Raw genomic sequence first — 26,886 nt, 5'->3', positions numbered from 1 at the left:
CCGACTACAACAGAGCAACTCTCGGCAGGACCCTTTACCCATTTGATCCCTGTAATTGTTTTTTATATACCACCTATGTTCATAGCGCTGCAGAACCTGTTAGCGCTCTACAAATACCTAATCATAATAATAATAATAACAATAAAATTGGAAAGTTGTTTAAAATTACATTTCCTATTTAAATCATGAAAGTTGTTTTTGGACTTGACTGTCCCTTTAATAAACGGAGCCCATAGTCTTTTTTTAAAACATGAATTATACATTTAAAAAATTGATTAGAGAATCCGGAATGGAAATATCAAAGTCACTGGGTTCCTTCTCAAAAGCAATTGAATCTCCTCCGGTACAGAGGCCAGAATTAGCTTCCTCCAACCTTGCACTAAAGTATTAAAGTGATGATAAACTCTCGCCTTTATAAAAACAGATCAGGAATGTAAGTGATATTTTAGATGGAGTTTAATTCATCAGTTGTAATGAAGTCGCACTATAACATACTTTTTAATATAGATATGAAATTCATATTCTCCGCCCTTTGCCCCCAGTTCAAAAATCAATTTTTCTGTGAGCCAAAGAATTGAATTGTTGTCCAATCAGCCCTATAGCTACAATAAAAGGCACCCAAAGGGGGAGAGCTAATTGGACAACAATTCAAACCTTTAGCTCACAGAAAAAAATATTTTTGAAGATAGCGGCAGAGCGCGGAGGACTTTGAATGTCATATTTATATTAAAAAGTAAGTTATAGCGCATCTTCATTACAACTAATGAATTAAACTCCATCTAAAATATCACTAACATTCCGGATCTGTTTTTATAAAGGGGAGAGTTTACCATCACTTTAAGGATAAAGGGCTTGTAGAGCTAGTATGTTTACTTCCGTTATTTTATAAGATCTGGAACTGGAGCAGAGATACTTAAAGGGATAGTCTACACCAGAATTGTTATTGTTTTAAAAGATAGATAATCCCTTTATTACCTATTCCCTAGTTTTGCATAACCCACACAGTTATATTAATACACTTTTTACCTCTGTAATTACCTTGTATCTGCAGACTGCCCCCTTATTTCAGTTCTTTTGACAAACTTGCATTTAAGTCAATCAGTGCTGGCTCCTAGAAACTCCACGTGTGTGAGCACAGTGTTATCTATATGATACACATGAACTAACACCCTCTAGTGGTGAAAAATGTTTAAAATGCCCTGAGATAAGAGGCGGCCTTCAAGGGATTAGAAATTAGCATATGTACCTCCTATGTTTAGCTTTCAACTAAGAATACCAAGAGAACAAAGCAAAATTGGTGATAAAAGTAAATTGGTGATAAAAGTAAATTTTGTCTGTTTAACTAAATTGTTTATAATTGCATGCCCTATCTGAATCGTGAAAGTTTATTTTGGACTAGACTGTCCCTTTAAAAAGGACATCCAAGTAATGTATATTGTGGGATCAAAAATATTGTATTTTAAAACAATGTATTACAGTTTTTGTTTCTTAATGAACACTGCCATCCTGAATTAAGCTACTATTTGTATTTATTGTTGTGTGAGTTGCACTGATTAGTTAGCGAGCATTCTTTCTTGGAATTGGCTTTGCACGTTTAATGTTAGGAGGAATATCAATTTAAACAGCTTTAAAATTACTTTTTAATGCAAAACATTTCTGTAACAAGCTAACATTACTTCTCTTCCATATGTATGTGAAAAATTGTTTAAATTTAGCAACCTAAAATTGTCACACTCAAAAATAAATGACCACAAGCTGACCTTACTAACAGCTGTAAACATGACATTCTGGTTTTGCGCTTTCCCTGAAATATGTTTCTCTATTTTCAGCCATAATATTATGTAATCTCAGATTTCTATGCTCCCTAAAGCCATGCACAAGTCTTAAATTGCATTGCTATGCTAACAATGTATTCCTTATAAAAATATAAACATAAGGAGATATAGCCAAGCAGGTCACCTTGGCTGGCCCTTGAAAAAAAACAAAGGCCCTAAGCAATATAATTAGGGGTGTTTTATTTATTATAGTTGTTGCTGTATTCCGAAGAGTTCATTTAAAAATGTGGTTCTACTAAATTAATATGTTGTGCTTTATAAACTCAGTAGACCTGCTGTAAATGTGTTTATTTGTACACTGGCTTAATGGTAAACTGATGCAATTCCATTGCAGCTTTAGTAATTAATTACCAGTAGGACACAATAGCTCAGTAGTTGAAGAAAGGTGAAGTTCATAGTGGTTTTACATGCATTATAAATCGGGCTGCACATGTCAATAAATGAACCTAACCATTACTCTTCCTTGGGCTTCTCACAGCAACTCAAACTGCCATGAGTCCCAGATCACCCACCACAATAAAGCTTTAAGGACTGCCCCCTAGGACCCCAACTGCTTATACCTTTAACCCTTAGAGGTTCTTGTTGCAAAAACTCTTATAATAATTGATCCTGAGACCCCCAAGGCATCTTCAGTGCAGTTGAATTTAACGTGCTTTGGAATAGCGTGACTGAAGATCTTGCTTAAAGGGTTAGTGGGGCTACAATAAAAGTTGCACCAAACACAACATAAATACATTAAAATAACAGTTATACGCAGCAGGGAGGCTGGTGGGCGCGCGGGGGGGGGGGCATGTGGTTGTGTGCATCACTTCAATTGAATTTAATTGTATGAGAAGGAAGGAGTGAGAGTGGGAAATCAATGTTGAGCAAGGGATCTGGGAGGGGGGTAGGGTATTATTTAAAAAAATATTTTTTTAACAAACTGGGTACTGGCAGACAGTACCCAAGATGGAAACAACTAGGTAGAGGAGGAAGGGTTAGAGAGCTGTTTGGAGGGGGGATTAGGGAGATTGGGGGCTATTGTGGGATCCAACACTGCAGAAGAACTATATTTTAAAAAATAAAAATTATTTTAGTACTGGCAGAGTTTCTGCCAGTACTTAAGATGGCGGGGACAATTGTGAGGTGGGGGAGGGAAGAGAGCTGTTTGAGGGGGGTCAGGGAGGGATCAGGGGGTGGGATGTGTCAGGTGGGAGGCTGATCTCTACACTAAAGCAAAAATTAACCCTACAAACTACCTAATTAACCCTTTCACTGCTGGGCATAACACAAGTGTGGTGCGTAGCAGCATTTAGCGGCCTTTTAATTACCAAAAAGCACCGACAAAGCCATATATGTCTACTATTTCTGAACAAAGAGGATCCCAGAGAAGCATTTACAACCATTTGTGCCATAATTGCACAAGCTGTTTGTAAATAATTTCAGTGAGAAACCTAAAGTTTGTGATAAAAAGTAAACAATTTTGTTTTATTTGATCGAATTTGGCAGTGAAATGGTGGCATGGAATATACCAAAATGGGCCTAGGTCAATACTTTGGGTTGTCTACTACACTACACTAAAGCTAAAATTAACCCTACAAGCTCCCTAATTAACCCCTTCATATAACCCCTTTATTAACCCCTATATATATACTGTATATATATATATATATATATATATATGTGTGTCTAAAAAATATAATAATGTGTTTTACTGTGTATTTACTGTAAATAGTTAACATTCCAATGTTCTTTATATAGGAGAAAATGTTCTTTGTATATATTCCTATATAAAACTATATTTACTTTTTCCAGGAAGCAGGAAAGATGGAGCGGATAACAAAATTTAATTCTTGGTTAGATAAGTGGTGCAGGGAACGAGGATTTGGATTTATTGGCCATTATAGCCCTGTTTGGAAAGATACTAGGTTATTTAGGAGAGATGGCTTGCATTTGGATGCTAAAGGAGCAGAGTATCTGGGAGAGGAGTTCAAATGCTTTATTAGAAATCATTTAAACTAATAAAGGGGGGTAGCATTAATATATCCACCTGCCCCCCACAACATGCCAAAACTGTTAGTCCAAGTAACAATTCTAGAAATTCTAGTAGAAAAATTATTTGTGCCATGAGCACAAATGCTCACAGCTTAGGAAATAAATTACCTGAACTCATTTCAATAATGACTAGGGATAACTTGGATTTAGTAGCTATAACAGAAACATGGTACAATGATTTGCATGACTGGGACATAGTCATACCTGGATACAGGTTATTTAAAAAGGACAGAGTAGGAAAGAAAAGTGGAGGAGTTGCTCGGTATGTAAATGAAAATATAAAGGTTACTGAAATTGTAGGAACAAATGATGAGGTGAAAAGTATTTGGGTGACTTTGGAAATTGGAGATAAAAATGTGTTTAGAATAGGGGTTGTATATAGGCCTCCATTGCAGGATGAAAAACTGGACAATCTGTTATTAGAAGAAATAACCAAAATGACCATAAAGGGTAAGGTTATAGTACTGGGGGACTTTAATTTGCCAGATATAGACTGGAAGATTCCTTCTGCTAGATCAGCTAGAAGCAGGTATATTCTTGAATCTCTGCTAGGGGAATCACTTGAGCAATTAGTCAAGGAACCAACTCATAAGGAAGCTATATTAGATCTAATACAAACAGTGATACAGTTTCAGATGTGTCCGTAGGTGAGAACTTAGGATCCAGTGATCATCAATCTGTTTGATTTAGTATTCATGTGCAGGAACTGTCCACCCAGACTAAAACAAAAGTTTTAGACTTTAGGAAGGCAGATTTTTCATTAATGGGAGAATACCTAAAAAAATATTTAAAAGGGAAGACTCTTATTACAGGGGTTCAAGAACAGTGAGAATTTGTGAAAGGAGCCATTTTAGATGCAACCGCACACTGTATTAGACATGTCTGTAAAAGTAAAAGAAAGCGGAAACCAATTTGGCTTTCCAAAGAAGTAGCACTTGCTGTAAAGACAAAAAAGATAGGTTATAAAAATTACAGACACACACAAGCAGATTATGATATGAAAATATGGAGACTCCAACAACAAAAAAGACTTAGCAGTTAATTAGGAAGGTTAAAGCTCATGCAGAAGAGAAGATAGCACAGTCAGTAAAACACTGGGACAAAACATTCTTTAGATATATCAGTGAAAGAAGAAAAAATAAGGTAGGAATAGTAAAATTGAAATCAGTTGATGGTAGAATAATTAAAGGAGATAAGCAGATTGCAGACTGTCTCAATGATTACTTTTGTTCTGTGTTCACAAAAGATTATGAAGATAGAATGTCTACATTAAGGGATGCTACGAAAAATAGAAACAAGCTTAACAGTAATCTTTTTACAGAGGATGAGGTTTTGTTAGAATCAAAAAATAAATGTTAAAAAGGCAGTGGGTCCTGATAATATTCATCCAAGGGTTTTAAAAGAACTTTGATCAGTGCTAACTGTCCCATTAACTGATCTGTTTAATCGGTCACTATTAACAGGAGCTGTCCCACATGATTGTAGAATAAGAAATGTAATACCTCTTCATAAAAAGGGCAGTAGAGAAGAATCTGGTAACTACAGGCCAGTAGTTTAACTTCAGTAGTAGGGAAATTAATGGAAAGCCTCTTAAAAGAAAGAATTATGACTTACATAAAGACAAAAAATTTAGAGGACCAAAATCAGCATGGTTTTACTTCAGGGAGATCATGTCAAACTTATCTAATTGACTTCTTTGATTATGTAACAAAAGTATTAGACAAGGGTGGAGCAGTTGATGTAGCATATCTAGATTTCAGCAAAGCATTTGACATCAGCAAAGCATTTGACACCGTCCCACACAATAAACAAATTCACAAACTGTATCTCCTTGGTCTAGATTCAAAAATTGTGAACTGGGTGGAATGCTGGCTTAAGGACAGAAAACAAAGTGTCTTAGTAAATGGAGTTTATTCAGCAGTTTGTAACAGAGTGGATGTTCCAGGGGGGGTAGACAAAATGAGAAGTGATTTACAACATTTGGAGGATTGGACAAACAACTGGGATCTAAAGTTTAACACAGCAAAGTGTAAAATAATGCATCTGGGGAAGAAAAATGCAAATGTTAATTACAGACTCAATGACACTTTACTGACTGTTACAGATAAGGAACAGGACTTGGGAATTATTATTTCAGATGATTTAAAACTTAGTAATCAATGTAGTAATGCAGCGAGTAAGGCTAGCAGAATACTTGGATGTATTGGTAGAGGTACTTGCAGCAGAAATAGTAAGGTTCTTATGCCACTTTATAGATCATTAGTTAGGCCTCATCTTGAGTATTGTGTGCAGTTCTGGAAGCCATATCTTCAGAAGGATATTAACAAACTTGAATCTGTGCAAAGGAGGGCTACAAAAATGGTACATGGTCTAAAAAATAAAACTTACCAGGATAGGCTCAATGACCTAAATATGTATAGCTTAGAGAAGAGAAGGGAAAGAGGTGATATAATATCAACTTTCAAGTACGTTAAAGGGCATAGTAAAACTGAGGCTGTGGGTATTTTACATAAAATGGAAAATTCAAGAACAAGGGGTCATGAGCTCAAGCTAAAGGGTAGTAAATTCAGGAGTAATTTGAGGAAGCACTTCTTTACAGAAGAGTGATTGATTTATGGAATAAACTTCCTCAAGAGGTAGTAGCGAAAAACACTGTGGGGGACTTTAAAAATGTATGGGACAAGCATAAGGCTATCCTACAAACTAGATAAGTGTATACTGTTAGGTAATATCGGGCAGACTTGCTGGGTCTATGGCTCTTATCTGCCATCAATATCTATGTTTCTATGTTTCTATAAATATACCAGTATATATTCATAAAGATATATATATATATATTTTACATTAACATTATCAGATATATATAGAAATATATATTTAAAAATAAAAATGTATTTTTTTCTATGTGAAGAACATTGGAATGTAAAATATGTGTAACATGCTTTGGGTTGCGCAATTTAGGCCTAACGTGGTGTCAGGTTAGCGCACATGAAGAATTAGTTATCTTAAGGTGCGTTATGTAAATATTAAACATGACATACTGAAAAAAATAATAATTATTAATCATTTTTATTGATACTGTAAAACATACATACAGTATATATTCTAGGTTTTTTTTAGAATATTTTAGTACAGCTATATAATTATTTACATTTATTAGTATAACTCATATAGCACACATGAAGAATTGGTGTACTCCTGTTGGATTTATGTATATATATATATATATATATATATATATATATATATATATATATAGCGCTGCAGAATCTGTTGGCGCTCTACAAATACCTGATAATAATAATAATAATATTTATTTAAATTAAAAATAAAATTTTCCTGTATGTGAAGAACATTAGAATATGAAATAATAATAACTTGGGTTAGCGCACAAGCCATAAGTGTAAGATTTTCTTCTTCTGTACCCTCCATTAAAGTCTATGGCCTCTATTTACCAAAGTCTGGTGGACCTGATCCGACAGTGCGGATCAGGTCCGCCATTGCTCTCCGTATTCAGCATTGCACCAGCAGCTCACAAGAGCTGCTGGTGCAACGCGGCCCCCTGCAGACTCATGGCCAATGGGCCGCCAGCAGGGAGGTGTCAATCAACCTGATCGTTATCGATCGGGTTGAATTCCGGCGATGTCTTTCCGCCTGCTCAGAGCAGGCAGACAGGTTATGGAGCAGCAGTCTTTGTGAAACACGGGGCATCAATCTCCATTCGGAGCTTGATAGATAGGCCCCTATGGGTAGAATAAGTTAGCAAGGTCGCAATATCCGAAGTCCTGAAGTTAGCTTGCGTCGGGTTTTGCTAGCTCGCAAAGTTTTACTTTAAATACTCCTTGTCATGAATACTCGGCCCAGATTACAAGTTTTATAATATATGCATACTTGTGAGCAAATTTGTACTTAGAGTACATGGAGCCTTGTCCCCTATATAAATTTGTTCATGATTGCGTGATCTTGGTTAAGAGTCTCTTAGAAAGATACAAAACAGCAAGGTAGCAGGGTCATGATTTACAGTTTTAAAGAAGGGAAGATCTTGTAAAAAAATATACCTTTGCATAGAAACTCATATCTGCCATCTTGTTTACAGTCACGTCAAAATGGAAACAGACCTTTAACAAACAAGAGAAATAAATATAGTTTTAAAAAATCCTTGTGAAATTTGTCAAATACCCATATAGCGATAGAAAAACAGAGCACAGTCTGATCATCCTGATAACCTAATATTTGCATTTAGATGGGTTAGCTGTGGTGCGGATGGAAACGGATTGCAATAGTTAACCATTACCTAGATTACGAGTTTTGCTTTACGGCTTTTAACACTGAAAAAATGGCAATTTCAACGTAAAAGCAGTAATGCAGCTATTGCGAGTTGTGTCGGTATAGCTATACCACAAGCATTTTAGCCTGTAACGCAACATCTATTCCGCACTCAAAAAAATGTCATTTTTGCGTGGAATTTTCATAGCGCCGGTATTACAGGTTGTACAGTCCAGATAAAATGCTTGCATTACAGCCTATACCGACACAATCCATACCGGCATCTGAGAGCAGTAGTTATGAGTTTTGCGCCACAAAAATGTTTCACAAAACTCATAACTAAACTGTTACAAAGTACACTAACACCAATAAACTACCTATTAACCTTTAAACCGCCGCCCTCCCTCATTGCAAACACTATATTAAACTTCTTAACCCCTAATCAGCTGCCAACCCACATCACGACTATTAAATAAATATATTAACCCCTAATAAGCTGCTCCTGACATAGCCGACACTAATAAAATTATTGACCCCTATTCCGCCGCTCCCTGACATCAACGCCACTATAATAAAGTTAATAACCCTTATTATGGCACTTCACCGACATCGCCAATACTATAATAAAGCTATTAACACCTATTCCTCTGCTCCCTGACATCATCGACACTATAATAGAGTTATTAACCCCTAAACCTCCGGCCTCCCACATCTCTGCCACTAAATAAACCTATTAACCTCTAAAAGGGCATTCAGCTCTTTTTCATTGCCCTTAAAAGGGCATTTAGCTCTATTTCAAAAGCCCAAACCCTAATCTGAAGAAAAAAATAAATAAAAAATAAATAAAAAAAATACCTAACACTATCCACTCACAGTTGCTGAAGAGCGGACATCCAGGCGGCGAGAAGTCTTCATCCAGGCAGTGTGAAGTCTTCATCCAGGTGGCGACATCTTCATCCATCGCGGGTGCGTCTTCTATCTTCATCCCGGCGACACAGAGCGGCAAAGACATCCAGCGTGAAGGGTCCTCTTCATGCGATCCCCGTTGTACACTGAAGCTTCAATGCAAGGTAGCCGTTTCAAAATGGCATACCTTGCATTCCTATTTGCTGATTTGATTCTTTAAATTCAAATCAGCCAATAGGATGAGAGCTGATAAAATCTTATTGACTGTTCAAAACAGCCAATAGGATGAGAACTACTGAAATCCTATTGTCTGTTCAAATCAGCTAATATAATAAAGTTAATAACCCCTATTCCGCCACTCCCCGACATCGTCAATACTATAATAAAGCTATTAACACCTATTCCTCTGCTACCTGACATCGCCGACACTATAATAGAGCTATTAACCCCTAAACCTCCGGCCTCCCACATCTTTGCCACTAAATAAACCTATTAACCTCTAAAAGGGCATTCAGCTCTTTTCATTGCCCTTAAAGGGGCATTTAGCTCTTTTTCAAAAGCCCAAACCCTAATCTGATGGAAAAAAAACACCCCAAAAAATAAAAAAAAATACCTAACACTAACAGGTGCTGAAGTTCGGACATCCAGGCGGCGAGAAGTCTTCTTCCAGGCGGCGAGCGAGAAATCTTCATCCAGGCAGCGACATCTTCATCCATCGCAGGGGCGTCTTCTATCTTCATTCCGGTGGTGACGAGTGAACAAAGGTTTTACATGAATAGAGCTATCCTGTAACATTAAGAGGTGTGTATGGGCTATTGTTTGCATCAGTTTTGGGTGACCTCCCAGTTTCTATTTCGAAAAGATGAAGTTAACATTTGAAAAGTCATTTTCGGGAACTTTTCTTCTGAAGACTCATTCACTTCAGCTGATTTTTAACAACAATATGATATAGCACTGTGGTCCCTTGAGAAACCCGCCTCACAATTTGCTCAGTAAGCAAAAAATATTTTTGGGAGCTGATAGTTGTTAGATTGTAATCTTTCCCATATAGTCCATTTAAATGCCATACAATTACTAACATGTATAAATAATACCACATTTTCCTTGAAAATGTGACATAAAGCAAATAATTTGTTATATTTTTACAACATTGTGATACATGACTGTCAGAAAAACAATTATTAATTTATATATTTATTTATCTTATAAATAAAATTACTTTGTTTTGACAAAGACTAGAGTTGTACAGGAGTCATATCACTGAAGAGCCCTAGTATATCTTTTGAGGCATAGAACAAAAGCTACCTGCTTGCATTTAGACCTAGTTTAACTGGTCATTTCTTTACCCTTTAAACAAAATATAACTAAACATTATTTTTTTAAATATATATTATATTAATAAAAGATACATTCATCTAAAAATCAAAACAACTAACATTTTGTGTTAAATCCTTTCAACCTGTGTCCCTGATGATATATCAAAAGAATGTAAAGTCTAAAATTTTATGAAAAGCCTGAGTGATAATCAATCCTGCCACTATAGTGTTGAGAGTGAAATAAAAATTCAGCATTTCCATCATAAACTTAAATCAGATGGGAGCCAGTTAAAATAAAATGAATAAAAAGGTTGAAGTAATTTAAAATGCTATTAAAAAATTTCGATAATCAATTTTAAAATTTGAGAGTGCACGTCAAACAATGTTCATAAATCTACTAGTTGAGGGTCTAGGACTTGTATTCACTAGTTGTATAAATGAAGTGACATTGAAGCATATCTAATTGTAATATATCACAAGATAATCTGTCAAGCCCCAAGTGTTCAGACCCTGTCACCTCCATCTATCCATTATTTATATAGTCTTCCTTGTGCCAGTTGAATTGAGTATGAAAGATAGAGTGCCATGTAAGGCCATAGTTTTGCCATGTGGCATTTAACTCCGATAATAAATCCTAATATTTCCATGTCGGACTTGTACAATGTTATATAGCATGTAAGAAAACCTAAAGATATTTGAAAGACGTGGCAAACAACATATACTACTGGTTCATTAGGAATCAAAACCTCTGTTTTTTTCCTTGTATTTGAATGTGTTTTCAAGCCTTCAAGAACTGTTATATTTTTATCTGTAATAAAAAACTAGTTGAGCACAATTCACTGGTTGGAACGACATCTGCTACTCTAATAGAAAAGCTACCTAATGGAGCAACGCCTCATTTTTTATCACAGATTTGGCAAAATAAGTATGAAGGGCAGGCAGCTGGATTTATGTACATATGTTGTGATCCAGAAATCTACCTCCAACTGATTTACTGAAGACCATTTGTGATGGTTCTGTGCCGCAGTGCAATACTTTATCTTACACCTTACAATATGTACTAGAAATGTCTACAGAATCGTGCACAATTAAACTATTGAATAGACAGAATTTAAAAAAAAATATTAATTGCTTTAAAAGCTATGTTGCATGCTATTTAGCTGCATATTTTTATATTCGGAAATGCAGTATTATTATTATTGTTGTTGTTATCATAATCATTTATTTATAATGGGCCATTATATTCCACACGGCATGCAAATTAAATCATAACACTGATACACAAAGTGAGTATGAGTTCACTGTTTTCAAGAAAGCTGACAATTTAAATAGTAATTGGTAGGGTCACAGGTGGATTTATACTGTTGATGCTCCTATACACCTGTTAAATGTTATGACTAATGTGTACTTTATTTTACCACCACACAAACACATTTCTTCTCAGGAAGGACCGATACATTGTACAGTACAAGGCTAAAACTAGGCCTGCTACTATATAGTGAGTACTCACTAAATAGCAGCGCCAGCCAATGTCTGGTCATAGTGAACTTATGTTACATATGTATCAGTGTTAAAGCCCATAAAAAGTGAACATAACCTCTAAATTAGTAGACGTGTGCTCTGAAAAAAAGATAAAAAAAAAATATATATATATATATAGTATATATTTATATTGAATATATGTTGCAGGTAGAAAGTACAGTTAGCTATAACTATCTGGGAATGTTGTATATTGGGAAATTAAGAACAATGAGTTAAATAGATATGCGATTTTAATGACTTACAAAAGCTTTTAAGATGTGTATGTTTTTGTTTTTTTAAAGGGACATTGTACACTAGATCCATTCATATAGCCCATCTGGGAGTGGTATTGTAACAATGTATAGATTTGCTTATTTTTTTATAACATTGTGCTGATTTTCAGACTTCTAACCAAGCCCCAAAGTTTAATATGTATACTGATGTCTACAGACTCCTGCTGCTCCTGTTTGTGTAATGGGTCTTTTCCTATGCTGGGAAGGGCTTGCTGCTTTCTCAACCCATTTCACCGGGTGTCCAAGCTTAACCTCATTATCAGTGCTAAATTGGGAGCTTATAAATACACTTTTAGAAGGTTTTATACTGGATTTTTATATCAGTATCTGTGCATATTCTTATTTATAGTAGTGTCTGTTACATGCAGTTATATAAAAAATTGGTGTATACTGTCCCTTTGAATCATCAGATAATAAATCTAAGTATGTATGCTTTTTTATCCTGTCTTTCTACCTAATGAGCTAAGGTTTAGACAAGTGGAGCACTAAATATTGCTTGCATGCAAGCGATATTAGCGCTCCACTTTGTAATACCAGCACGTGATAATGTGCGCTGATATTACAAGTTAATTGCATTGTGATGTGCATTGTTTGGAAGCTTTGCACTCTCGAGAGTGCACTTCCATTGGCTCTTACGGGAGCTTCGTTCTGATGCCGTCACAGATAGTTTCAGAACCTCGTGCATCGAAGGAGGTATGTAGCGCAGCGATGGGCAGCATTTTTTAATATATGTATATGAATATATATATATATATATATATATATTTATGTGTTAATATGTGTATATACACATATTAACACATAAATATATATGTATATAAGATTAGTTTTAGAAGATTAACCAGTGATCTAATCCCTGGTTAATTTTCAGACAGCTAATTGTCATCGCGAGCTCTCGGTTGTAAAGGCTGGTTAATTAGCCTTAGAGCTAAATTAAAGGCTGGTTAATTAGCCTTAGGGCTCCACTTGTAAGTGTTTAACTCATATGCTTTACAAAGATATAAAAGTCAAAATAAAACTTTCTTGATTTAGACAGGTCATATAATTTTAAAATATATTACTTATATTATAACATTTACTTTGTTCTCTTGGTATCCTTATATACGTATACGTACACCTCATATACATATTTGAGTCTGTGATTGGGTGATGACTGTCATGTGATGGGTCAGGAAAATTAACGGAAATTGAACTTTGTTAGAAAAAACTCTAATGCTCATTTGAAATTCAAAACAAGCTTTATTGCATTGTCTTTTTTTATTATGCATTCCATGATTCTCCAGGTTTTTTTGTATTTAATGGTCTTCTAGGCACATTTTGTATGTTTGCACATGTCAGGGAAAGGTATATGTGCTGTTTTAGTGACATAATAAGTGTTTCTAGTATTGCATAGCGAGCAGCACTTTACTAAAACTAGTTTTTATTATTGTTATTTATTTGTAAAGTGCAGACAAATTCTGCCGTGCTAGACATACGAGTCAGCATTCACATTGGCCTTGATACTTAAATTCTCTGAGGGGCTGTTTGAAATTAATTGAGCTTCCATTTACCTATATTTTCCACTGTTTCATTAGCAAGCTGTCCAGCCTTTAACATCTATAGCTGTGTGAGGTTCTAATACATGATATCTTCATCAAAGCAAAACACTAGCAAAGAAGAAAAATAATTATAACCACAGCAACACTTTCAAGATGGTTTCTGTAAATGTTTATAACTGAAAATATGTGCATGTCTGTTTTGTTATGGTATTTCAGTCTCGCTGCATAGAACATTTGATTGCCGTTGGTCGTTCTGGCGCATTCTGGAGGTATGGTAAGAATTTTTCACCCACACTTAGACCGAGCATGTGGAATTCATAGAGACTCTATTGCAGGTCCTGGGAATCGAGAGCCTTAATTTTGCTGTTAGCGCGGCTGGGGCTTTGACAAGAAGAGGATTGGGTTAGCGGGCTATCTAGAGTGCTTTATGGTAAGAATTGTAAGCTTTGAAACATTTACATTTGATTAACTAAAATTTTGTATTGGTTTAGTTTTAAACCAAACAAATACCGAATTGTGCAGCCACTGAATATTCTGGGAAAATATCTTGGCTGCTCAAGGGGAGAGTACAAAATATTATGAATTAGCACAATTTTTGAGTTGCAATTTTGTGGTACGTTTTTTTCCTTCCATAATATTTGTTGTAGAAATTAGTTTTGATGAAACCGTAAAAAGAAATACAGACACATAAAACAGATTAAACAAAACAAATTAAAGGGAGAGTAAAGTGAAAATTAAACTAAAGGTTCAAATAGAGCAAACAATTTTAAACAACCTTCCAATTTACTTCTATTTCCTTTGTGGAGAAACATATCTAGGTTGGCTCAGGAGCAGCAATGCACTACTGGGAGTAACTGCTGATTTGTGGATGGACATACTGTATATGCCTCTTTTCCTTTGCCTACAAAATGTGTTCAGCTAGCTCTTAGTAGTGCATTGTTGCTCCTTCAACAAAAGATACCAAGTAAATTAAGCTATTTTTTTTATAATATAAGTACATTGGAAAGTTGTTTAAAATTGTATGTTGTAAATGAATCATAAAAGAAAAATGTTGGGTTTCATGTCCCTTTAATATATAAAAATCTTACAATCTATAAGTTAAAATAAAAATAGATAAGCAAATGGTGGCAAGTAATTTAACATTTATTGACAGTTACGGGATCCCATCCCAGATTCCTATTTCTATATCTTCTAGAGACTTTTACAGGACACTTGAAGAAGAAACTTTTGTGATTTTGAAAGGTTTTTTTTTTTTTGCTTTTATAATAAATCTTCAATTTGTTATCTAAAGTTATCCCCATCAGATCCAACTTTTTTTTTTTCTCCAGAAAAAATATGGTAATTTGATATTTTATACCATCTTCAAAATACTCCGCAGTGGGGTTTCAAATTAGAAAAAAAAAAGTTGATAGCATCTGTTATGTAATTACAGATGATCATACTGGCAAACACTGAAGCATCTTTGTTTTTGTGACTACAGAAAGGTGTTTTCAATCCTGTTGCTATTTATATCTATCTTTTATATAAACATCTTATTTTATAACATTCCCAACACACCACGTTTGCTACTTTTAAAATTATAGCTGCACAATAATACATTTATAAATTAAAGGGACATATTTTACTATATTACTAGTAATATATTTACTTTGTTACAAAAGAATGGACAGCACTTTTTAAAAAATATGAAAGAAAAAAATGCTTTTTTTATTTTGGAGGACTAAATTATTTAATCTGTCTTAAAAATGTACATTTCAGCCCAGTGTGACATATAGTACAATTGCTGAAAATCTGAAATATTCGCTACAGCGAATCATGTTCGCCAGACACTTGATGAATCGGCCCCATATAGCTAGATTACGAGTGGAGCGATAATTACAAGTTGAAAGAAAAAATTTAATCGATTGCGTGCTAACCCGACACGTGCAAAAAGCAGAAGTTAGAATGTTGATATCATCTTAACGTACTCTCCCATTGACTTCAATGTAGAGAGAAAATTGAAAAAAAAAACTAACACCCATACTCGTGTGTTAACCCGAATCGCAGTAAGCCCCCTACTCTAATAACCCCTTTAACCACTGCATAGCCCATTGCAAAGTCCCCACTACACTATTAACCCTTAAACCACCACAACCCCCATTGCAAAGTAACCCACTAACATCTAAACCCCGTAACCTAAAACTCCCTAGGTTTTCCCAGAACAGACTAACCTTACTTTTAAAAAAAAACTTATCTGAAAAACCTCCCCCTCACCTTTACAAAACAAACAAAAAAAAAACAACAACAATACATTACAATTAATTATAATTACATTAGTTATAATGTTTTTTTCTTCTTTCTAGTGGGGTTTTAGAATAGGCACAACTGATTTTTTATTTTTGATAATTCGTTTGTGATTTTTTTTTGTAATAGCATTTTTTTTAATTTATTTTTTGTAATGGTAGTTTTTTTATTTTAAAGTAATGTAATGTTAGTTTGTCTTTTTAAACTAATGTATATATATTTTTTTTAAACTAATGTTAGGTTTATATTTTTAAAGGTAAGGTTAGGTTTTTTCTTTAAAGGTTAGGTTAGTCTGTTCTGGGGTAACCTAGGGGGTGTCAGGTTAGGGAGTGTAGATGTTAATGGGTACTTTGCGATGGGGGTTGTGGTGGTTTAAGGGTTAATAGTGTAGTGGGTTACTTTGCGATGGGGGTTGTGGTGGTTTAGGGTTAATAGTGTAGTGGGTTACTTTGCGATAGGGGTTAAGGCAGTTTTGGGTTAATAGTGTAGTGGGTTACTTTGCGATGGGAATTGTGGTGGTTTAAGGGTTAATAGTGTAGTGTGTTACTTTGAGATAGGGGTTAAGGCAGTTTTGGGTTAATAGTGTAGTGGGTTACTTTGCGATGGGGATTGTGGTTTAGGGGTTAATTATGTAGTGGGTTACTTTGCGATAGGGGTTAAGGCAGTTTTGGGTTAATAGTGTAGTGGGTTACTTTGCGATGGGGGTTGTGGTGGTTTAGGGTTAATAGTGTAGTGGGTTACTTTGCGATAGGGGTTAAGGCAGTTTTGGGTTAATAGTGTAGGGGGTTACTTTGCGATGGGGATTGTGGTTTACGGGTTAATTATGTAGTGGGTTACTTTGCGATAGGGGTTAAGGCAGTTTTGGGTTAATAGTGTAGTGGGTTACTTTGCGATGGGGATTGTGGTTTACGGGTTAATTATGTAGTGGGTTACTTTGCAATGAGGTTGTGGCAGTTTAGGGGTTAATAGTGTAGTGGGTTACTTTGCGATGGGGGTTGTGGCGGTTTAGGGTTAATAGTGTTGTGGGTTACTTTGCGATGTGGGTTGTGGTGGTTTAGGGGTTAATTATGTAGTGGGTTACTTTGCGATGGGGGTTGTTGTGGTTTAGGGGTTAATTATGTAGTGGGTTACTTTGCAATGGGGGTTGTGGCAGTTTTGGGTTAATAGTGTAGTGGGTTACTTTGCGATGGGGGTTGTGCTTTACGGGTTAATTATGTAGTGGGTTACTTTGCGATGGGGTTGTGGCAGTTTAGGGGTTAATAGTGTAGTGGGTTACTTTGGGATGGGGGTTGTGGCTGTTTAGGGGTTAATATACTAGTTTAGTGCAACTGTTTCCTTAAGCCAAACATTTACTTTCAACGTATAATACCATCGGACATTACCACTCAACGCTGTCTATAGAAAATATGGGGAGCGTACATTACTGCAATTTTGCACAAACGAAAGTAAGTTAAACATTACACCACTTCTAATATGGATTTGAGCATAAAGAACACTGCAAATTTGTGATCGTGTTTACGCTTGTCACGCTAATGATAATGTCCCACTCATAATTTAGCCCATTGCTAAAGCCAGCTCCAGAACAGCAATGCACTACTGGGCGCTAACTGAAAACATATGGTGAGCCAATGACAAGAGACAATGTTTGTAGCCACCAATCACCAGATAGCACCTAGTAATGTAGGCTATGTATATATTCTTTTCAGCAAATGATAACAAAAGATTGATTTTTTTATTTTTGATCATTCGTTTGTGATTTTTTTTTTGTAATAACATTTTTTTAATTTATTTTTTGTAATGGTAGTTTTTTTATTTTAAACTAATGTAATGTTAGTTTGTCTTTTTAAACTAATGTATATATATATGTTTTAAACTAATGTTAGATTTATATTTTTAAAGGTAAGGTTAGTTTTTTTTCTTTTTCTTTAAAGGTTAGGTTAGTCTTTTCTGGGGTAACCTAGGGGGTGTCAGGTTAGGGAGTTTAGATGTTAGTGGGCTACTTTGCGATGGGGGTTGTGGTGGTTTAAGGGTTAATAGTGTAGTGGGTTACTTTGCGATAGGGGTTAAGGCAGTTTTGGGTTAATAGTGTAGTGGGTTACTTTGCGATGGGGGTTGTGGTTTACGGGTTAATTATGTAGTGGGTTACTTTGCAATGGGGTTGTGGCAGTTTAGGGTTAATAGTGTAGTGGGTTACTTTACGATGGGGGTTGTGGTGGTTTAGGGGTTAATAGTGTAGTGGTTTACTTTGCGATGGGGGTTGTGGTGGTTTAAGGGTTAATAGTATAGTGGGCTACTTTGCGATGGGGGTTGTGGTGGTTTAAGGGTTAATAGTGTAGTGGGTTACTTTGCGATAGGGGTTAAGGCAGTTTTGGGTTAATAGTTTAGTGGGTTACTTTGCGATGGGGGTTGTGGTTTACGGGTTAATTATGTAGTGGGTTACTTTGCGATGGGGTTGTGGCAGTTTAGGGGTTAATAGTGTAGTGGGTTACTTTGCAATGGGGTTGTGGCAGTTTAGGGTTAATAGTGTAGTGGGTTACTTTGCAATGGGGTTGTGGCAGTTTAGGGTTAATAGTGTAGTGGGTTACTTTGCAATGGGGTTGTGGCAGTTTAGGGGTTAATAGTGTAGTGGGTTACTTTGCAATGGGGTTGTGGCAGTTTAGGGTTAATAGTGTAGTGGGTTACTTTGCAATGGGGTTGTGGCAGTTTAGGGTTAATAGTGTAGTGGGTTACTTTGCGATGGGGGTTGTGGCGGTTTAGGGTTAATAGTGTTGTGGGTTACTTTGCGATGTGGGTTGTGGTGGTTTAGGGGTTAATTATGTAGTGGGTTACTTTGCGATGGGGGTTGTGGCGGTTTAGGGGTTAATTATGTAGTGGGTTACTTTGCGATGGGGGTTGTGGCAGTTTAGGGTTAATAATGTAGTGGGTTACTTTGCGATAGGGGTTAAGGCAGTTTTGGGTTAATAGTGTGGTGGGTTACTTTGCGATGGGGATTGTGGTGGTTTAAGGGTTAATAGTGTAGTGGGTTACTTTGCGATAGTGGTTAAGGCAGTTTTGGGTTAATAGTGTAGTGGGTTACTTTGCGATGGGGTTGTGGCAGTTTAGGGGTTAATAGTGTAGTGGGTTACTTTGCAATGGGGTTGTGGCAGTTTAGGGTTAATAGTGTAGTGGGTTACATTGCGATGGGGGTTGTGGCGGTTTAGGGTTAATAGTGTTGTGGGTTACTTTGCGATGTGGGTTGTGGTGGTTTAGAAGTTAATTATGTAGTGGGTTACTTTGCGATGGGGGTTGTGGTGGTTTAGGGGTTAATTATGTAGTGGGTTACTTTGCGATGGGGGTTGTGGCAGTTTAGGGTTAATAGTGTAGTGGGTTACTTTACAATGGGGGTTGTGGGGGTTTAAGGATTAATAGTGTAGTGGATTACTTTGCGATGGGGTTGTGGTGGTTTAGGGGTTAATTATGTAGTGGGTTACTTTGCGATGGGGGTTGTGGCAGTTTAAGGTTAATATTGTAGTGGTTTACTTTTCGATGGGGTTTGTGGTGGTTTAGGGGTTAATTATGTAGTGGGTTACTTTGTGATGGGGGTTGTGGCAGTTTACGGTTAATAGTGTAGTGGGTTACTTTACGATGGGGGTTGTGGGGGTGTAAGGATTAATAGTGTAGTGGGTTACTTTGCGATGGGGGTTGTGGTGGTTTAGGGGTTAATAGTGTAGTGGGTTACTTTGCGATGGGGGTTTTGTGGCGTTTAAGGGTTAATAGCGTAGTGGGTTACTTTGCTGTGGGGGTTATGGGGGTTTAGGGTTATTAGTGTAGTTGGATACTTTTGATGGGGGTTTTGGCAGTTTAGGGGTTAATAGTGTAGTGGATTACTTTGGGATGGGGGTTGTGGCTGTTTAGGGGTTAATATACTAGTTTAGTGCAACTGTTTCCTCCAGCCAAACATTTACTTTCAACGTATAATACCATCGGACATTACCACTCAACGCTGTCTATAGAAAATATGGGGAGCGTACATTACTGCAATTTTGCACAAACAAAAGTAAGTTAAACATTACACCACTTGTAATATGGATTTGAGCATAAAGAACACTGCAAATTCGTGATCGTGTTTACGCTTGTCACGCTAATGATAATGTCCAGCTCATAATTTAGCCCATAGCTAAAGCCAGCTCCAGAACAGCAATGCACTACTGGGCGCTAACTGAAAACATATGGTGAGCCAATGACAAGAGACAATGTTTGTAGCCACCAATCACCAGCTAGCACCTAGTAATGTAGGCTATGTATATATTCTTTTCAGCAAATGATAACAAAAGATTGATTTTTTATTTTTGATAATTCGTTTGTGATTTTTTTTTGTAATAGCATTTTTTTTATTTATTTTTTGTAATGGTAGTTTTTTTATTTTAAACTAATGTAATGTTAGTTTGTCTTTTTAAACTAATGTATATATATATGTTTTAAACTAATGTTAGATTTATATTTTTAAAGGTAAGGTTAGTTTTTTTTCTTTTTCTTTAAAGGTTAGGTTAGTCTTTTCTGGGGTAACCTAGGGGGTGTCAGGTTAGGGAGTTTAGATGTTAGTGGGCTACTTTGCAATGGGGGTTGTGGTGGTTTAAGGGTTAATAGTGTAGTGGGTTACTTTGCGATAGGGGTTAAGGCAGTTTTGGGTTAATAGTGTAGTGGGTTACTTTGCGATGGGGGTTGTGGTTTACGGGTTAATTATGTAGTGGGTTACTTTGCAATGGGGTTGTGGCAGTTTAGGGTTAATAGTGTAGTGGGTTACTTTACGATGGGGGTTGTGGTGGTTTAGGGGTTAATAGTGTAGTGGTTTACTTTGCGATGGGGGTTGTGGTGGTTTAAGGGTTAATAGTATAGTGGGCTACTTTGCGATGGGGGTTGTGGTGGTTTAAGGGTTAATAGTGTAGTGGGTTACTTTGCGATAGGGGTTAAGGCAGTTTTGGGTTAATAGTTTAGTGGGTTACTTTGCGATGGGGGTTGTGGTTTACGGGTTAATTATGTAGTGGGTTACTTTGCGATGGGGTTGTGGCAGTTTAGGGGTTAATAGTGTAGTGGGTTACTTTGCAATGGGGTTGTGGCAGTTTAGGGTTAATAGTGTAGTGGGTTACTTTGCAATGGGGTTGTGGCAGTTTAGGGTTAATAGTGTAGTGGGTTACTTTGCAATGGGGTTGTGGCAGTTTAGGGGTTAATAGTGTAGTGGGTTACTTTGCAATGGGGTTGTGGCAGTTTAGGGTTAATAGTGTAGTGGGTTACTTTGCAATGGGGTTGTGGCAGTTTAGGGTTAATAGTGTAGTGGGTTACTTTGCGATGGGGGTTGTGGCGGTTTAGGGTTAATAGTGTTGTGGGTTACTTTGCAATGTGGGTTGTGGTGGTTTAGGGGTTAATTATGTAGTGGGTTACTTTGCGATGGGGGTTGTGGCGGTTTAGGGGTTAATTATGTAGTGGGTTACTTTGCGATGGGGGTTGTGGCAGTTTAGGGTTAATAATGTAGTGGGTTACTTTGCGATAGGGGTTAAGGCAGTTTTGGGTTAATAGTGTGGTGGGTTACTTTGCGATGGGGATTGTGGTGGTTTAAGGGTTAATAGTGTAGTGGGTTACTTTGCGATAGTGGTTAAGGCAGTTTTGGGTTAATAGTGTAGTGGGTTACTTTGCGATGGGGTTGTGGCAGTTTAGGGGTTAATAGTGTAGTGGGTTACTTTGCAATGGGGTTGTGGCAGTTTAGGGTTAATAGTGTAGTGGGTTACATTGCGATGGGGGTTGTGGCGGTTTAGGGTTAATAGTGTTGTGGGTTACTTTGCGATGTGGGTTGTGGTGGTTTAGAAGTTAATTATGTAGTGGGTTACTTTGCGATGGGGGTTGTGGTGGTTTAGGGGTTAATTATGTAGTGGGTTACTTTGCGATGGGGGTTGTGGCAGTTTAGGGTTAATAGTGTAGTGGGTTACTTTACAATGGGGGTTGTGGGGGTTTAAGGATTAATAGTGTAGTGGATTACTTTGCGATGGGGTTGTGGTGGTTTAGGGGTTAATTATGTAGTGGGTTACTTTGCGATGGGGGTTGTGGCAGTTTAAGGTTAATATTGTAGTGGTTTACTTTTCGATGGGGGATGTGGTGGATTAGGGGTTAATTATGTAGTGGGTTACTTTGTGATGGGGGTTGTGGCAGTTTACGGTTAATAGTGTAGTGGGTTACTTTACGATGGGGGTTGTGGGGGTGTAAGGATTAATAGTGTAGTGGGTTACTTTGCGATGGGGGTTGTGGTGGTTTAGGGGTTAATAGTGTAGTGGGTTACTTTGCGATGGGGGTTTTGTGGCGTTTAAGGGTTAATAGCGTAGTGGGTTACTTTGCTGTGGGGGTTATGGGGGTTTAGGGTTATTAGTGTAGTTGGATACTTTTGATGGGGGTTTTGGCAGTTTAGGGGTTAATAGTGTAGTGGATTACTTTGGGATGGGGGTTGTGGCTGTTTAGGGGTTAATATACTAGTTTAGTGCAACTGTTTCCTCCAGCCAAACATTTACTTTCAACGTATAATACCATCGGACATTACCACTCAACGCTGTCTATAGAAAATATGGGGAGCGTACATTACTGCAATTTTGCACAAACAAAAGTAAGTTAAACATTACACCACTTGTAATATGGATTTGAGCATAAAGAACACTGCAAATTCGTGATCGTGTTTACGCTTGTCACGCTAATGATAATGTCCAGCTCATAATTTAGCCCATAGCTAAAGCCAGCTCCAGAACAGCAATGCACTACTGGGCGCTAACTGAAAACATATGGTGAGCCAATGACAAGAGACAATGTTTGTAGCCACCAATCACCAGCTAGCACCTAGTAATGTAGGCTATGTATATATTCTTTTCAGCAAATGATAACAAAAGATTGATTTTTTATTTTTGATAATTCGTTTGTGATTTTTTTTTGTAATAGCATTTTTTTTATTTATTTTTTGTAATGGTAGTTTTTTTATTTTAAACTAATGTAATGTTAGTTTGTCTTTTTAAACTAATGTATATATATATATATATGTTTTAAACTAATGTTAGATTTATATTTTTAAAGGTAAGGTTAGTTTTTTCTCTTTTTCTTTAAAGGTTAGGTTAGTCTGTTCTGGGGTAACCTAGGGGGTGTCAGGTTAGGGAGTTTAGATGTTAGTGGGTTACTTTGCGAAGGGGGTTGTGGTGGTTTAAGGGTTTAATAGTGTAGTGGGTTACTTTGCGATGGGGGTTGTGGTGGTTTAAGGGTTAATAGTATAGTGGGTTACTTTGCGATGGGGGTTGTGGTGGTTTAAGGGTTAATAGTGTAGTGGGTTACTTTGCGATAGGGGTTAAGGCAGTTTTGGGTTAATAGTGTAGTGGGTTACTTTGCGATGGGGGTTGTGGTTTACGTGTTAATTATGTAGTGGGTTACTTTGCGATGGGGTTGTGGCAGTTTAGGGGTTAATAGTGTAGTGGGTTACTTTGCAATGGGGTTGTGGCAGTTTAGGGTTAATAGTGTAGTGGGTTACTTTGCAATGGGGTTGTGGCAGTTTAGGGTTAATAGTGTAGTGGGTTACTTTGCGATGGGGGTTGTGGCAGTTTAGGGTTAATAGTGTTGTGGGTTACTTTGCGATGTGGGTTGTGGTGGTTAAGGGGTTAATTATGTAGTGGGTTACTTTGCGATGGGGGTTGTGGCGGTTTAGGGGTTAATTATGTAGTGGGTTACTTTGAGATGGGGGCTGTGGCAGTTTAGGGTTAATAGTGTAGTGGGTTACTTTACGATGGGGGTTCTGGGGGTTTAAGGATTAATAGTGTAGTGGGTTACTTTGCGATGGGGGTTGTGGTGGTTAAGGGGTTAATAGTGTAGTGGGTTACTTTGCGATGGGGGTTGTGGTGGTTTAGGGGTTAATAGTATAGTGGGTTACTTTGCGATGGGGGTTGTGGTGGTTTAAGGGTTAATAGTGTAGTGGGTTACTTTGCGATAGGGGTTAAGGCAGTTTTGGGTTAATAGTGTAGTGGGTTACTTTGCGATGGGGGTTGTGGTTTACGTGTTAATTATGTAGTGGGTTACTTTGCGATGGGGTTGTGGCAGTTTAGGGGTTAATAGTGTAGTGGGTTACTTTGCAATGGGGTTGTGGCAGTTTAGGGTTAATAGTGTAGTGGGTTACTTTGCAATGGGGTTGTGGCAGTTTAGGGTTAATAGTGTAGTGGGTTACTTTGCGATGGGGGTTGTGGCAGTTTAGGGTTAATAGTGTTGTGGGTTACTTTGCGATGTGGGTTGTGGTGGTTTAGGGGTTAATTATGTAGTGGGTTACTTTGCGATGGGGGTTGTGGCGGTTTAGGGGTTAATTATGTAGTGGGTTACTTTGAGATGGGGGCTGTGGCAGTTTAGGGTTAATAGTGTAGTGGGTTACTTTACGATGGGGGTTCTGGGGGTTTAAGGATTAATAGTGTAGTGGGTTACTTTGCGATGGGGGTTGTGGTGGTTAAGGGGTTAATAGTGTAGTGGGTTACTTTGCGATGGGGGTTGTGGTGGTTTAGGGGTTAATAGTGTAGTGGGTTACTTTGCGATGGGGGTTGTGGCGTTTTAGGGTTAATAGCGTAGTGGGTTATTTTGCGGTGGGGGTTGTGGGGGTTTAGGGTTATTAATGTAGTGTGTTACTTTTGATGGAGGTTGTGGCAGTTTAGGGGTTAATAGTGTAGTGGGTTACTTTGGGATGGGGGTTGTGGCTGTTAAGGGGTTAATATACTAGTTTAGTGCAACTGTTTCCTCCAGCGAAACATTTACTTTCAACTTTTAATACCATCGGACATTACCACTCAACGCTGTCTATAGAAAATATGGGAGCGTACATTAATGCAATTTTGCACAAACAAAAGTAAGTTAAACATTACACCACTTGTAATATGGATTTGAGCATAAAGAACACTGCAAATTTGTGATCGTGTTTACGCTGGTCACGCTAACGATAGGGTTCCACTCATAATCTAGCCCATAGCTAAAGCCAGCTTCAGAACAGCAATGCACTACTGGGAGCTAACTGAAAACATATGGTGAGCCAATGTTTGTAGCCACCAATCACCAGCTAGCACCTAGTAATGTAGGCTATGTATATATTATTTTCAGCAAATGATAACAAAAGAACAAAGTAAATGTGAAACTAGAAATTCATTTAAAGGACTCTGAAAATGACATGCTCTACATGAAATATACAAGTTTAATTTTGACTTTCCTATTCCTTTAAAGAAAAAAAAAATACATGTATTCTATATACCAGCAATTAACTCTTCACTGCTGAGCATTTTTTCACCCCAGTGCTGAGCCAATTTTGAGTTTTTTTGGTACCTACATTTAAAACCTATTATAAGTCATATTTCAGTGAGTGACCCACAAATATTATATATATACATCTTTATTTACAGTTTTGCCACAGCTATCTTACATGCCATGAATTATAAATAAAATAATAGCACATTGTAAATCTGCTGGGCCTTCTGAAGAAAAAAAAATTGCTTCAGTTTAGTTCATAATATTAAAAAATGACCCAGTGACTATTGCTGTTACTGTGATCATCTTACTAAGTTGTCATCAGCGGTAGCCACATGTGAAATAGGGACCCATATGGGCTTTTGGGGGTATAAAATAGATGAGAGGCCCCATTGTGCAATACAGAAATAAAAACACATTTTGTCTTGCAAGGTGTTCACTGTTACCACAGTGATCACCTGACTATACAGACAAAGTGATAGATATTTTTAAGAGAGGTACTTGCAGTTCTCTTTCAAATGAGGGGTCTTGGAGGTTTGTAGCTGCTCGGGGAGCTGAGATTAAAGGATTTTAATTACTTTCCCCCATCCAGCTCCCTTGCAGCTTCAGCTTATTCCTGGTTCACCCTCTTTGTGACGTCACCACTTGCGTACGACATTAAGCCTGGGAGTGTCACCCACTAGACCACCATCAGCCTGTGGGGAGGGGGATCGCCAAGAACAGTGTTTAATTGGCAATCCCCAGCTTGTCATGTGAGTACAGGTAGCTTTGTGCATGATGACTAAGCACTGTATTGCTAAGATCTGCATTTTTATAATTTTTTTAAGCATTTCAACTGCCATTTTGTTAAAATGACTGCCATGGTCCCATAATTTAGCCTGATAAGTGTAACATCAGCTAGCGACCCTGTACACCACCTTCTATTGTTGAAAGGAAGTCTGCTATTTAGTCCCTAGCTGCCAGAGATGACTACAGTGTAGCCATAGGGCAAGTGTGTTTGTGCTTTGGTTCAGATTAGTCATTGGTCAGACCGGGCAACTGAGCAAGGAATTGGCATTCCTTTTCTGATTCCTGCTTAGGCAGTTAGTTAGACAGATCTCCTCCTCTTACTGTGCCTGTATAGATATACCTCAAGCTTGGTTTTACAAAGGCAACACACTGTGCTCATAGAAAAGAACAACTACTGAGACAACACCATTAAAACCATGAGCTGCAGGAAAAGGGGTGTGATCCTAGGTATGATGTAAGCATATTACTAACAGAAGGGTTGCATTGCCAGGGGTTTTATATGACTTGTGGTTGCTAAAAATGCTGCAAGGCCAGCGGTCTGATCTGAGGTCTCATGTAAGCAACTTTCCTAACTGAGGGGTTTCAGAGCCTGGAGTTTAATTTTGGTATGTGTTTATCAGAAGGTTTGGTCTGTGGGTATTTGGCTGTCAAAGAGGCTGCAGGTAAAGAAGTCTGATGTGGCCCAAAAAAGTGGCCTGCTCTTCTTTTAAAGTCCTGTGTGTGTGTGTGTGTGTGTGTGTGTGTGTGTGTGTGTGTGTGTGTGTGTGTGTGTGTGTGTGTGTGTGTGTGTGTGTGTGTGTGTGTGTGTGTGTGTGTGTGTGTGTGTGTGTGTGTGTGT

Source organism: Bombina bombina, chromosome 6, assembly GCF_027579735.1.
Source record: "Bombina bombina isolate aBomBom1 chromosome 6, aBomBom1.pri, whole genome shotgun sequence".
NCBI lineage: Eukaryota > Metazoa > Chordata > Amphibia > Anura > Bombinatoridae > Bombina > Bombina bombina.
The sequence above is the reverse complement of the archived record's forward strand: the minus strand, read 5'-3'. Positions refer to the sequence as shown.